We start from the raw sequence: 13,967 nt of genomic DNA on the forward strand, positions 1-13,967 counted from the left end.
TACATAAAGAGGAAACGGCTATCCAGTTCTTAGAATGTCCTATAATTAAAGAGGAAAATTTATGTGACTGGATTAGGTGGTTTAAAGATATTGGATCTGGGTTCATCAAGAGGTGGTACTAATATAGAAAGATTCAGCAAAATGAATAAACTCCTTAAGTTTGACAATTGTCACTAGGACTATTGTTTTGTCTACAATCTAGTTGTCAAATGGAAAGTGACATGCATCTGAAATTTAGAAATGCATGAAGTCTTTGCTTTTCAGAATGTAACATGCTTACAACCATGGAAATTTTGATAAACCACAACCAATAAAATGGAAAGTGACATGCATCTGAAATTTAGAAATGCATGAAGTCTTTGCTTTTCAGAATGTAACATGCTTACAACCATGGAAATTTTGATAAACCACAACCAATAAATTTTGCATATTGGAAATTTTCTGAAGTCTTAAGAATGTTGCATATAAGATAGCGTAGAGAGAATGAGAAAGCTCGTTATTAAATTATATGACAAAAGATCAACACTTCACAATGCTAAAACAGCAGAATTTACTGATTCATAAATTATTCTTGACCTCATCAACATTAAAAATCTTCTATTCTATTTTATTCCCATCATAAAATCTGAGTCTTTTTCCTATACCATGGAATATTCATTACAAACTTCTCCACCAGAGACAAAAGCCCTACTTCTTACCACGTTACACTTTTGAAGTTCTCGAAGGTTCTAAATCAATAGCGCTAGTTCTTACCTTTCAGAGTAGATCTATCGTACAGTCTGTTTTTGTTACTTTAAGTCGTCAAGTCAAATCTGTCACCTGATTTTACATGTTGAACCTTCATTTACATTGGGGAAGACAGGTAACATGTAAATTGTCATTGGTAAAATCAAAGGGAAATCTTAATAATTCATGAGACCATTCCATGAAAGTGTTTATTATTGTCCTACAAAGTTAAATTATAATCATTTTTAACTTTATTTGGTAAAGGTGGATTTTTATGGTAATGATTTTGAATTGTTTAAAGTAAATATGAAAATGTTATGTATAATGAAAAATGATGAAATAATGAGTAATTATAGTTGACTTTCCATTCTTGTCCATCTTAATTATTGTTGTAAAGGAAAAGGGTTGAATGTATGTAATGATTGGGCACGCATGCAATTTTTCTTGATAAAGTCAAAACAAATCTCTATAATTAAAAAGATCAATCGAAAAAAATGTTATATTGTTGTACTACGTAACATCATTGTTTTATTTCTTCATAAAAGTTGGATTTTTATGTTGATAATTTTGTTTTGTTAAAAGTAAATGGTTAAAATGAATTAATTACATATAATGAAAAATGATGAAATAAAATGAGTAAGTATCGTTGACTTTACATCCTTTGTCCACCTTAATTATGGTTGTAAATGAAAAATGATGTATGTATTTATATATATGCACATGCACACATGAATTATTGAAAGAAAAACGTAAAAATGAATTAACAACTTAAAATGAAAAATGATGAGATAAATGAGTAATTATAGTCAACATTGCACTCTTATACACTTGAATTATTATAATATCCGAAAAAGGGTTATATTATGTTATGATTGTATACACATGCAAATGGTTTTGTTAAAGTTAGAGCAAATATTGGCAATTCACGAGACCATTATATGAAAGTGTTAGTTATTGTCTTACAAAGTATACATCCTTGTTGTTTTAACCACAAAGGTGGATTTTTATATTGCTAATTTTGTACCATTGAAAGAAAATGGTGAAAATGAATAAGCTATTGGTAATGATAAATAATGAATCAAATGAGTAATTTATGGTTGACTTTGTAGTCTTGTGCATCTTAATTATGGTTGTAAATTAAAAATGATGCATTTTTGTATATATGTTCACACATGTAAGCGTGCACACTCAAATATAGAAGTAGAAACACAAATTTGCATGGAGACATAACTTATCTTTATATTATAAAAGATATAAGCGTGCACACATGTATGCTACACATGTGCATACATACATACATACATACATACATACATACACACACACACACACACATACACACACACATACATGTACATATAGACATACATGCATGCCTATGTGTATGCATTTTTATGGAGCCACAACATAATAAGGTTATAAGAAAGCTTTGGTCTTTTATGTAATATGTAAAGATTGCAAGATTTAACAAATAAACTAATTCCAATATTTTTTTCTTCATGAAATCATAAGTATTCTTAACCTATGAGGATATTAGTAACTTCCTAGTCATTTATTTAAAGAAAAAATACCAAAAGAAAAAATACCAAAAGAAAAAAAAAGACTTAGGAAAAGATTTATTTAAAAAAATCCAACAACATACATATATTTACTAAAATTTCTCTAACTTATTAGAAATCAAATATAAAAGATTTCACCACAAAAAAAATGAAACTATGTTTCTATACTTTCATTTAGAAAATTTACCACAAGTATTTCATGCTATGATGATAATGAAGGAAATATAACATATAAGTTTCAACAAATGGAGGAACAAAATGACAACAATATTTAACTCAAAACCCATTAATATGATTCCACTCCCTCTCAAAGATTACCCAATTTTTCATATCTTCAACGACTAACGTATTGTTTTCCTTAAAAAAAGTGAAAGCACAAATAGCATAAACCGTTTACCATATGAGAAATTAATGATACATAGAAAACACCATAATAATCACTATCAAAATGTTTTGTATTACTTTTCAATGTTTTACAGCTTCAAATCCTTTGTACCTAATTGTGAGAGACGGAAGATCCATTTTACAACTTCAAATCCCTTGTACCTTGTATAAATAAGTTTTCTCTTTGTAAATGTCCAATAACTATTTCTTGAAATATAATAATTAAAATAAAATTTATTAGCTTATTTTTAACTTTATTTTTCTTGACATAGGTCTATTTTTTTTTACTAAGTCACTCTTTCAAAGGTAACATAGAATTAAAACTATGGGGAAAACAACACAATAATGATCTTGCTAAGGTGGCAATTGCACAACAATGAACTTGCTAAGGTGACATTTCATCTTTTTCCACTTCTTCTTCATTGCTTTCTAAGTGTGTTTCTGTTATTGAAATATTGTGATTGGTGCAAGGAAAATTCAACTTTATATGTGCAAAACTTATTGACAATTGGAGAGATAAATTTATGCTTAGCAACAATAATATTAGTTGCTCAAATTTTCCAAACATACTTGATGGCGTGAACCTTATTTAGACCTTGATTTTAATTTGATAGATTGAAAGTACATTAGTTAAAGGAACATGAAGACTACTAAGCTTCTTCATAATCTCCATATTGAAAATGGTGCAGGAGCACCTAAGTTGCCATCAAGCCTCCATGAGGCAAATTATGAAATTTTTGTGTTTTAAGGAGTGAAAGTGATAAATAAGGTCTTGTAAGGCGAAATGTGATGTAATAAGGTCATTAAGACCATTGAATGTTAGATTAAGTCCTAGTAGGGTCATGTTGTCAATATTGCTAAAAATATGTCAAATGTCAAAAGTTGTCATTTTGTGGGAAATAAGTCTCAATGGGTCAAAAATTTTGTTTTATGGTATGTAAGGGTATTTTTGGACTATTTGTACCTATTTGGATCAATATTGAGTCATGGGAGTCATGGATCAAGTCTAGGTGCAATTTGGAGCAAAATTGTCAAAATTGTGAACAAGTTGTCAAAGCAACTTTTGTATTTGAAAAGGGTAATTAAGTGATTGTTAGTGAAGTTGGTTTCCAAGGTGGTTACAACTGATGGGAGACCTGAAAAGTGTTTAAAAGGCCCTTCCCACATTGAGTTTGGGGTTGGATGGAAGTTAGTGTATGAAGCAACAAAAATCAATAAGAATTATCATCGAGTTTCTGCATTTTCTGAGTTTTTCCATACGTAGCAGTCTGATCTTCTTCATATTTCATTGTGAAAAATTAATCATCAACTTTTGAAGCCCATTGGATATTTTTGAGCGTTGAATATACTTCATTTCTACCTTTGTTTCATTTGATTTCATTAAAGTTTTACAAACTAGTAAGAGTTTTTGTAAAAACAGTCCATACCCTAACCTAGGGTAACCAGTCACTGTGCAATAATGATTTTGTTTTATTTTCATGTTAAATAAATCACTTCAAAGGGTGGAAAATATTTGTATATTTGTGCTTTTATTGCCTTATGCTTTGCAGGGATCCATGACTTGGTTTGAACGTGCTAGAGAGGACACAAGGACTTATTATTTTGTGTCTCACACTGACAAGACAGTGAGTTACCGAGTTTTGGATGGTATGAATGAAAAGACAGAGCCTTGGAAGGTTGGTGAAGGTTTAGGAAGGTGTGTGAGGAGCCCAAAACCATGTCCCCAAGGTTGACAGCCCATGAACAAAACAAAATGGCAAAACAACTATGTCTGTCACAAACCTTGTGTTGGTTGTCATAGTTTGACAGTGCTTTGGACCATAGCACTTTGCCAAGTTGAAGAGAGGTTTGTTGAGGATTTTGGTGTCAAGAGAAGGAGTAGCAGTGTTCACCTTCATTGTGTCAAACTTTTAAAGTCTTAGAAGAGGGAATGGGCAATAGAAGCATGACTTTCCTAATGAAAGTTTGTGAGTGTCTAAAACCAGTGTTATAATAGCAAGGGTTCTTGTATCTTCTAGGGTGGTTGGTGGGTAGAGCACCATGTTTTTTCATCATTTTGAGGAGGACTTACAGGAGTGACAAGGGGTGTGTTTTCTTGTGAGTGTCTATTACATGTTTTTGGTGGAGATTGAAGCCTAATGGGGGTTTGGTGATGGGTGAGAGATTTCCAAAAGGGTGTGGGTAGTGATTAAGTGTTGGAAAGTTGAGGTTGCGGTTTGAACATGTTGTTTGGCCCTAGTTGAGTATATGTCAAGGGGTTGGAGATGTTTTGTGGAGCATAGGTGTGTTGTCGAGGTGTGGAAGCCTTGTGAGTAACTAGTGAACCTGTGAGGAGTCTTGTGAGTCAAAGATGGGTTGACACCTAATTGAATAGGTGAGTTGGGAGAAAGATCTCCCCTATTGGTTGAGTTTGTTGGATTCTCTGCATCAAAGTGGTATCAAAGCAAGGGAGTAGGTTCCTTGAAGGAAGAATTTGAGAAGTTGAAGGCAAGATGCCTCCAAAAGGTGGATCAACAGTTGCTAGGGAATTGAAAGCTCTGAAAGAGAAGGTTGTAGAATTGGAAGCCAGAGATAGAAGGAGAAGAGATACTGAAGGTTAGAGTGAGAAAGAATAAGAAGGCGGGAATGACGACCCTAAAGAGATAGAGTTGGATCTAGATGAAGCAAGGACAATTAGGCTCCTGAAGGCAGTTAAGGCAAATGACCACAAAGCCAAAGTAGAACTTATTGATTGGATTGGAGCATTGGAAAACTACTTTGAATGTGAAGAAGTGGAAGAGAATCAAAAGGTGAAGGTGGCTAAATCAATATTAAAAGATCATGCTTTATTATGGTGGGATTGTGTAGAGGTTGAAAGATGGAAGAAAGACAAACCAAAGATCACTTCCTAGAACAAGATTGTGGAGAAGTTGAAAGAAAAGTTCTTACCCAATGAATACAATGGTCAGTTATACAAAGGGCTACAAAATCTGAAACAAAAAGATATGGATGTGCAAGCATACACAAAAGAATTTCATAAGTTGGATATAAGAGCAACACATGAGGAAGATGATGAAGAGAAGGTGGAAAGGTATCTCAATGGGCTGAGGTACAATATTCAGGATAAACTTAGTCTCATAACACCAAGAACAATAGAGGAGTGCTATAAGTTGGCTATGAAGGCTGAGGAGAAGTTGCAAAGAAGATAAGAGAGACAAGTAAAAGGTAGAGGAAACACCAACGGAGGAAGAGGAACAAGACAAAATCAAGAAGACCAAGCAGACACAAGCAAAGGTAAAGAACAAGCTATTGATTTTAAAGGAGGATTTAGAGGAGCAAGAGGTAGGTTTGGAGGAGGTAGAAGTTCTAACATATTCACAGGAAGGTGCTACAATTGCAATGAAGTGAATCATCCAACATTCAAGTGTCTAGAAAGACAAGGTTCATCATCAGAAGGTGAAAGAAGAGGTGAGAAGAGGGTTCAACTTGTGCAATAAGAGGATGAAGGAAGTGTTAATTCTCCAAGAGGATATGAACCAAAAGTTGGAGAGACATTGATGCTAAGAAGAACACTATTGCAGACATCTAAGGAGAAAGAACCATTGTATAGAAAATCTCTCTTCAAAACCACATGTAAGTGCAAAAATTAGGTATGTAAGGTTGTAGTTGATTCAAGTTCTACTGAAAATATGGTCTCAAGTGAAATGGTTAGTAAGTTAAATTTACAAAGGATTCCTCATGAGTTGCCATATAGGGTGTCATGGCTGAATGATAAGAAATCTCTTTTGGTTAATGAACAAGCCATTGTTGAGTTTTCTATTGGTGATTATAAGGATAAGGTTCTTTGTGATATTGTACCCATGGATTGTTGTCACTTAATTCTTGGAAGACCCTAGTAGTATGATAGGAATGCATTGTATGATGGGAAATAAAATGCATATACTATAGATAAGGGATGACAAATATATACATTGTTTCCACTTCTGTAGGATGATAAGGGTGGAGGTAAAAAGACTAAGGTGATAATGTGTGGGAAGAAGGAACTTATACATGTTGACAAAAAGGATCAGAGTGTTGTAGCATACAAACTGAAAATAAAATCAAGTGTAAAAGATGAGTGGGTGGTTGATTGGAAAGTAATGTTTTGATTGGAATGGTAGTATGCCCTTTGGTTCAGGGTAGGTCATTGAGAAATGTAAAAGTGCAGGTACAAAGGTACAAGGTGCTGATAAGACAGTAAATTTGATGATAAATGTACAAGAATGGTTTGGAAAAGGCGATGAAGAACATCATGCACATGAAGATGCAATGAAGGAGGCAAATGAAATTGTTTCTCATCAAGGTAAGAGTTTTTTTGAATGAAGGAGGACAACCTCAGTGCCATGTCTCAATCCAAGGACAGTAAACAGGCCATATTCAGATCTGATTACCAAAGTGCAGTCCCATTTAGAAACCATCAAGGATATGACTCAAAAAAGGCAACCACAACTTCAAGGCTTGGACCAATGGAGAAGACCTATGTTTTATCATGCATTTAGAAGGAATTATGGAGTGGACATCAGTCTTTACTCATGGGACATGAGTTCTTTTCTAGGGGGGTTGTATGGTGCAGGAGCACCTAAGTTGTCATCAAGCCTCCATGAGGCAAATTATGATTTTTTTGTGTTTTAAAGAGTGAAAGTGATAAATAAGGTCTTGTAAGGCCAAATTTGATGTAATAAGGTCATTATACCATTGAATGTTAGATTAAGTCCTAGTAGGGTCATGTTGTCAATACTGCTGAAAATTTGTCAAATAGTCAAAAGTTGTCATTTTGTGGGAAATAGGTCTCAATGGGTCCAAATTGTTGTTTTATGGTATGTAAGGGTATTTTTGGAATATTTGTACCTATTTGGATCAATATTGAGTCATGGGAGTCATAGATCAAGTCTAGGTGCAATTTGGAGCAAAATTGTCAAAATTGTGAACAAGTTGTCAAAGCAACTTTTGTGTTTGAAAAGGGTAATTAAGTGATTATTGGTGAAGTTGGTTTCCAAGGTGGTTAAAATCGATGGGAGGTGTTAAATTTTTTAAAATGACCTTCCCACATTGAGTTTGGGTTGGATGGAAGTTAGTGTATGAAGCAACAAAAATCAATAAGAATTATCACCGAGTTTCTGCATTTTCTGAGTTTTTCCATATGTAGCAGTTTGATACTCTTCATATTTCATTTCAAAAACTTAATAATAAACCTTGGAAGACTATTGGATATGTTTTAGGGTTGAATATGCTTCATTTCTACCTTTGTTTCATTTGATTTCAATAAATTTTGACAAAGTTGTAAGAGTTTTTGTAAAAACAGCCCATACCCTAACCTAGGGTAACCAGTAACTATGCAATAATGATTTTCTTTTGTTTTCATGTTAAATAAATCACTTAAAAGGGTGTAAAAGTTTTGTATATTTGTACTTTTATTTCCATATTTTTTGTAGGTTTCCATGACTTGGTTTGCACGTGCTAGAGAGGACACAAGGATTGTTCTTTTGTGTCTTAGACTCACAAGACAATGAGTTACTGAGTTTTGGATGGTATGCGTGAAAATACAGAGCCTTGGAAGGTTGGCGAAGGTTTAGGAAGGTCTTTGAGGATCCCAAAACCATGTCCCCAAGGTTGACAGCCCATGAACAAAACCAAATGACAAAACAACTATGTTTGTCATAAACCTTGTGTTGGTTGTCACAGTTTGACAGTGCTTTGGACCATAGCACTTTGCAAGGTTGAATAATGGTTTGTTGAGGAGTTTGGTGTCAATGGAAGGAGTAAGAGTGTTCACCTTCATTGTGTCAATCTTGTGAAGTGTTAGAAGAGAGAATGGGCAATGGAAGCATGACCGTCCTAATGAAAGTTTGTGACTGTCTAAAACCTGTGTTATAGCAGTAGGGTTCTTGTATCTTCTAGGGTGGTTGGGGGGGTAGAGAACCATGTTTTTTCATGTTTAGGATGTCTTACAGAAGTTTCTAGGTGTGTATTTTCTTGTGAGTGTCCATTACATGTTGTTGGTGGAGATTGAAGCCTAATGGGGGTTTCGTGTTGGGTGAGAGATTGCCAAAAGGGTGTGGGTAGTGATTTTGTTGGAAAGTTGAGGTTGGGGTTTGAACATGTTTGGCCCTAGTTGAGTATATGTTAAGGAATTGGAGATGTTTTGTGGAGCATGGGTGTGTTGTTGGGGTATGGAAGCCTTGTTAGTAACTAGTGAACCTTTGAGGGGTCTTGTGAGTCAAAGAAGAGTTGACACCTAATTGAATAGGTGAGTTGGTAGAAAGATCTCCCCTATTGGCTGATTTTGTTGGATGTTCTACATCAAAGTGGTATTAGAGAAAGGTTATAGGTTCCTTGAAGGAAGAAGTTGAGAAGTTGAAGGCAAGATGCCTCCAAAAGGTGGATCAACAGTTGCTAGAGAATTGAAAGCCCTGAAAGAGAAGGTTGTAGAATTGGAAGCCAGAGATAGAAGGAGAAGGGATACTTAAGGTGAGAGTGAGAAAGAAGAAGAAGGTGAGAATGAAGTCCCTCAAGAGGTAGAGTTGGAACCAAAAGAAGCAAGGACAATTACGCTCTTGAAGACAATTAAGGAAAATGACCACAAAGCCAATGTAGATTTACCCATGTAGGGAGGAAAATTGGATGGGGAAGAACTTATTAATTGGATTGGAGCATTGGAAAACTACTTTGAATGTGAAGAAGTGGAAGAGAATCAAAAGGTGAAGGCGGCTAAATCAAGATTGAAAGGTCATGCTTTGTTATGGTGGGATTGTGTGCAGGTTGAAAGATGGAAGAAAGACAAACCAAAGATCACTTCCTGGAACAAGATGGTGAAGTTGAGAGCAAATTTCTTACCCAATGACTACAATGTTCAGTTATACAAAAGGCTACAAAATTTGAAACAAAAAAATATGGATGTGCAATAATACATAGAATAATTTCATAAGTTGGATATAAGAGCAACACATGAGGAAGAATATGAAGAGAAGGGGGCAAGGTATCTCAATGGGTTGAGGTAAAATATTCAAGATGAACTTAGTCTCACAACACCAAGAAAAATAGAGGAGTGCTATAAGTTGGTCGTGAAGGATGAGGAGATGACGGAAAGAAGACAAGAGAGACAAGGAAGAGGTAGAGGAAACGCCAACATAGGAAGAGGAACAAGACAAACTCAAGAAGACCAAGGAGACACAAGCAAAGGTAAAGAACAAGCTACAAATTTCAAAGGAGGATTTAGAGGCACAAGAGGTAGGTTTGGAGGAGGTAGAAATTCTAGCATATTCATAGGAAGGTGCTACAATTGCAATGAAGTGAGTCATCCAACATTCAAGTGTCTAGAAAGACAAGGTTCATCATCAGGAGGTGAAAGAAGAGTTGAGAAGAGGGTTCAACTTGTGCAAGAAGAGGATGAAGGAAGTGTTAATTCTCTAAGAGGATGTGAACCAGAAATTGGAGAGACATTGATGCTAAGAAGAACACTATTGCAGACATCTAAGGAGAAAGAACCATTGTATAGGAAATATCTCTTCAAAACCACATGTAAGTGAACGAATAAGGTATGTAAGGTTGTAGTTAATTCAGGTTTTACTGAAAATATGGTCTCAAGTGAAATGATTAGTAAGTTAAATTTACAAAGAATTCCTCATGAATTGCCATATAGTGTGTCATGGTTGAATGACAAGCAATCTCTTTTGGTTAATGAACAAGCCATTGTTGAGTTTTCTATTGGTAATTATAAGGATAAGGTTCTTTGTCATATTGTACCCATGGATTGTTGTGACTTACTTCTTGGAAGACCCTGAGAATATGATAGGGATGAATTGTATGACCGGGAAGAAAATCCATATACTATAGATAAGGGAGGACAAACATATAAATTGTTTCCAGTTCTCGAGGATGATGTAGGTGTATGTACAAAGACTAAGGTGATCATGTTGTTGGAAATTTGGAGGAATTGATTATGTGTTGCATTGATGTTTGTCATTGATATCAACACTAGTTGTTTTGTTGTCTATCGGGTTCCGGTAGAGTGGTTGGATTATGATGTTGATATGGAGATCTTCTCTGGTATGCTCCATTTTGTGGAATTGGTTTGGACTGGTTATTCATGTGTTCCTGATGCGTATCACATTTAGTTGGTTCGGGATTTGATGATCTGGAAGCTATCATTTGTTCTAGTAAACCTTTTGGTTACCGGTAAGGGTTGTACCGACAGAGCTTCGTTGAAGATCTTTTGATGAATTCGTTAAGTGGTGTTGGTGCGGCTTCTAGAAGGTTTTTAGGATGCTGATGGTTATCATCTTCGTCTTCCAGCTGATCGGTGGTGTTTGCATTTAGCACCAGACCTATTCTATCTTATTCTGCTAGGTTATGGACCGATTTATGTAACATGTTGGTGGATTCTCTCGATGCTTTACATGTTGGATTATTGTTTGGTTAATGTTATTTTGGTCTTAGGCCGACTTGGATTATCATTGGTTTACGGGTTTATGTGATGGATTTATTGTATTATCTTTAGGCGGCCGACCTAATTGTTTAGGTCCCGGGCTGGTATAAATATGATGTGAGATCTCTTTGTAGATAATGGATGAATGGCTATGTGATTATCTGTGTGAGAATAAGGTTGTGATCATATGCAGAGCTTTTGGTCGATCATAGGTGATTGAGTTGGGTTTGTGTAAGAGGTTTAAGACCTCCAATATTGAGCTTAACCAGAACTATACTCAGGCATATGAGATGCTATTCTAGCAGTCCAATCTTCATTTTGGATTGTAGTTCGATGTTGTCTATAATCAGTGAGACTCCTTTTGTGATGAGCAGTGCGCTCTAGGTTGTTGGCTTTCCTGCATGTGCAGGCCCCTTATTGTAATATTTATTCATCTGATCAATGGATAGATATTGTGGGTCTCCAATCCCTCTGTGGTTTTTCCTCTTTGAGGTTTTCCGCGTATAAATCTATGTGTTATGGTGTTGATTTATGTGGTTGCATTGCTATTACTTGTTACTTTCTTTTATGCATATCAGTTAATAAGTGGATTTGATAATAAGGTTAAAAATATTCTAATCGACACAACACTGATTCACCCCCCCTCCCCCCTCTCAGTGTTCTTGGATCCCAACACATGTGTGGGAAGAAGGAACCTATACCAGTTGACAAAAAGGATCAGAGTGTTGTAGCAAACAAACTAAAAAGAAAATCAAGTGTAAAAGGTGAGTGGGTGGTTGATTGGAAAGTAATGTTTTGATCGGAATGGTAGTATACCCTTTGGTTCAGGGTAAGGTCATTGAGAAATGTAAAAGTGCAGGTACAGAGGTACAAGGTGTTGATAAGATAGTGAATTTGATGATAGATGTACATGAACAATTTGGAAAAGGTGATGACGAACATCATGCACATGAAGATGCAGTGAAGAAGGAGGAAAATGAAAGTGTTTCTCATCAAGGTAAGAGTTTGTGTGAATGCAGGAGGAAAATCCCAATGCCATGTCTCAGTCCAAGGAAAGCAAACATACCATCTTCATATCTGATTACCAAAGTGCAGTCCCATTTACAAACCAACAAGGAAATGACTCCAAGAAGGCAACCACAACTTCAAGGCTTGGAACCATGGAGAAGACCTACAATTTATCATGCATTTAGAAGGAATTATGGAGTGTATATTAGTCCTTACTCATGGGACATGAGTTCTTTTCTAGGGGGATTGTATGGTGCAGGAGCACGTAAGTTGCCATCAAGCCTCCATGACGCAAATTATCATTTTTTTGTGTTTAAAAGAGTGAAAGTGATAAATAAGATTTTATTAGTTAAAATGTGGTGTAATAATTTCATTAAGACCGTTGAATGTTAGATTAAGTCCCAGTAGTGTCATGTTGTCAATATTGCTAAAAAAATGTCAAATAGTCAAAAGTTGTCATTTTGTGGGAAATAGGTCTCAATGGGTCAAAATTGTTGTTTTATGGTATGTAAGGGTCTTTTTGGACTATTTGTACCTATTTGGATAAATATTGAGTCATGGGAGTCATGGATCAAGTCTAGGTGCAATTTGAAGCAAAATAGTCAAAATTATTAACAAGTTGTCAAGGCAACTTTTGTGTTTGAAAAGGGTAATTAAGTGATTGTTAGTGAAGTTGGTTTCCAAGGTGGTTACAAATTATGGGAGGCCTGAAATTATTTTAAAAGGCCCTTCCCACGTTGAGTTTGTGGTTGGATGGAAGTTAGTGTATGAAACAAGAAAAATCAATAAGAATTATCACCGAGTTTTTGCATTTTCTGAGTTTTTCCATACGTAGCAGTCTGATCTTATTCATATTTCATTGTGAAAAATTAATAATAAACTTTGGAATATAGTTGTATATGTTTGAGGGTTGAATATACTTCATTTCTACCTTTGTTTCATTTGATTTCATTAAAATTTGACAAAGTTGTAAGAGTTTTTGTAAAAACAGTCCATACCCTAACGTAGGGTAACCAGACACTGTGCAATAATGATTTTGTTTTGTTTTCATGTTAAATAAACCACTTAAAAGGGTGGAAAATATTTGTATATTATTACTTTTATTGCCTTATGCTTTGCAGGGTTCCATGACTTGGTTTGCACGTGCTACAGAGGACACAAGGACTGTTCTTTTGTGTCTCAAACTGACAAGACAATGAGTTACTGAGTTTTGGATTGTATGAATGAAAATACAGATCCTTATAAGGTTGATGAAGGTTTAGGAAGGTGTGTGAGGATCCCAAAACCATGTACGCACAGTTGACAACCCATGAACAAAACCAAATGGCAAAACAACTATGTTTGTCATAAACATGTGTTGGTTATCACAGTTTGATAGTGCTTTGGACCATAGCACTTTGCTAGGTTGAAGAGTAGTTTGTTGAGGAGTTTGGTGTCAAGAGAAGGAGTAAGAGTGTTCACCTTCATTGTGTCAAAATTTTTAAGTGTTAGAAGAGGGAATGGGCAATGGAAGCATGATTGTCCTAATGTAAGTTTGTGACTATCTAAAACCAGTGTTATAGTAGTAGGGTTCTTGTATCTTCTAGGGTAGTTGGGGGGGTGTTGTAGAGAACCAAGTTTGTTCATGTTGAGGAGGCCTTACAAGAGTGTCAAAGGGTGTTTTTTCTTGTGAGTGTCTATTACATGTTGTTGGTGGAGATTGAAGCCTAATGGGGGTTTGGTGTTGGGTGAGAGATTGCCAAAAGGGTGTGGGTAGTGATTAAGTGTTGGAAAGTTGAGGTTGGGGTTTGAACATGTTGTTTGGCCCTAGTTGAGTGTATGCCAAGGGGTTGGAGATGTGTTGTGGA

This window comes from Cryptomeria japonica, chromosome 1, assembly GCF_030272615.1.
Source record: "Cryptomeria japonica chromosome 1, Sugi_1.0, whole genome shotgun sequence".
NCBI lineage: Eukaryota > Viridiplantae > Streptophyta > Pinopsida > Cupressales > Cupressaceae > Cryptomeria > Cryptomeria japonica.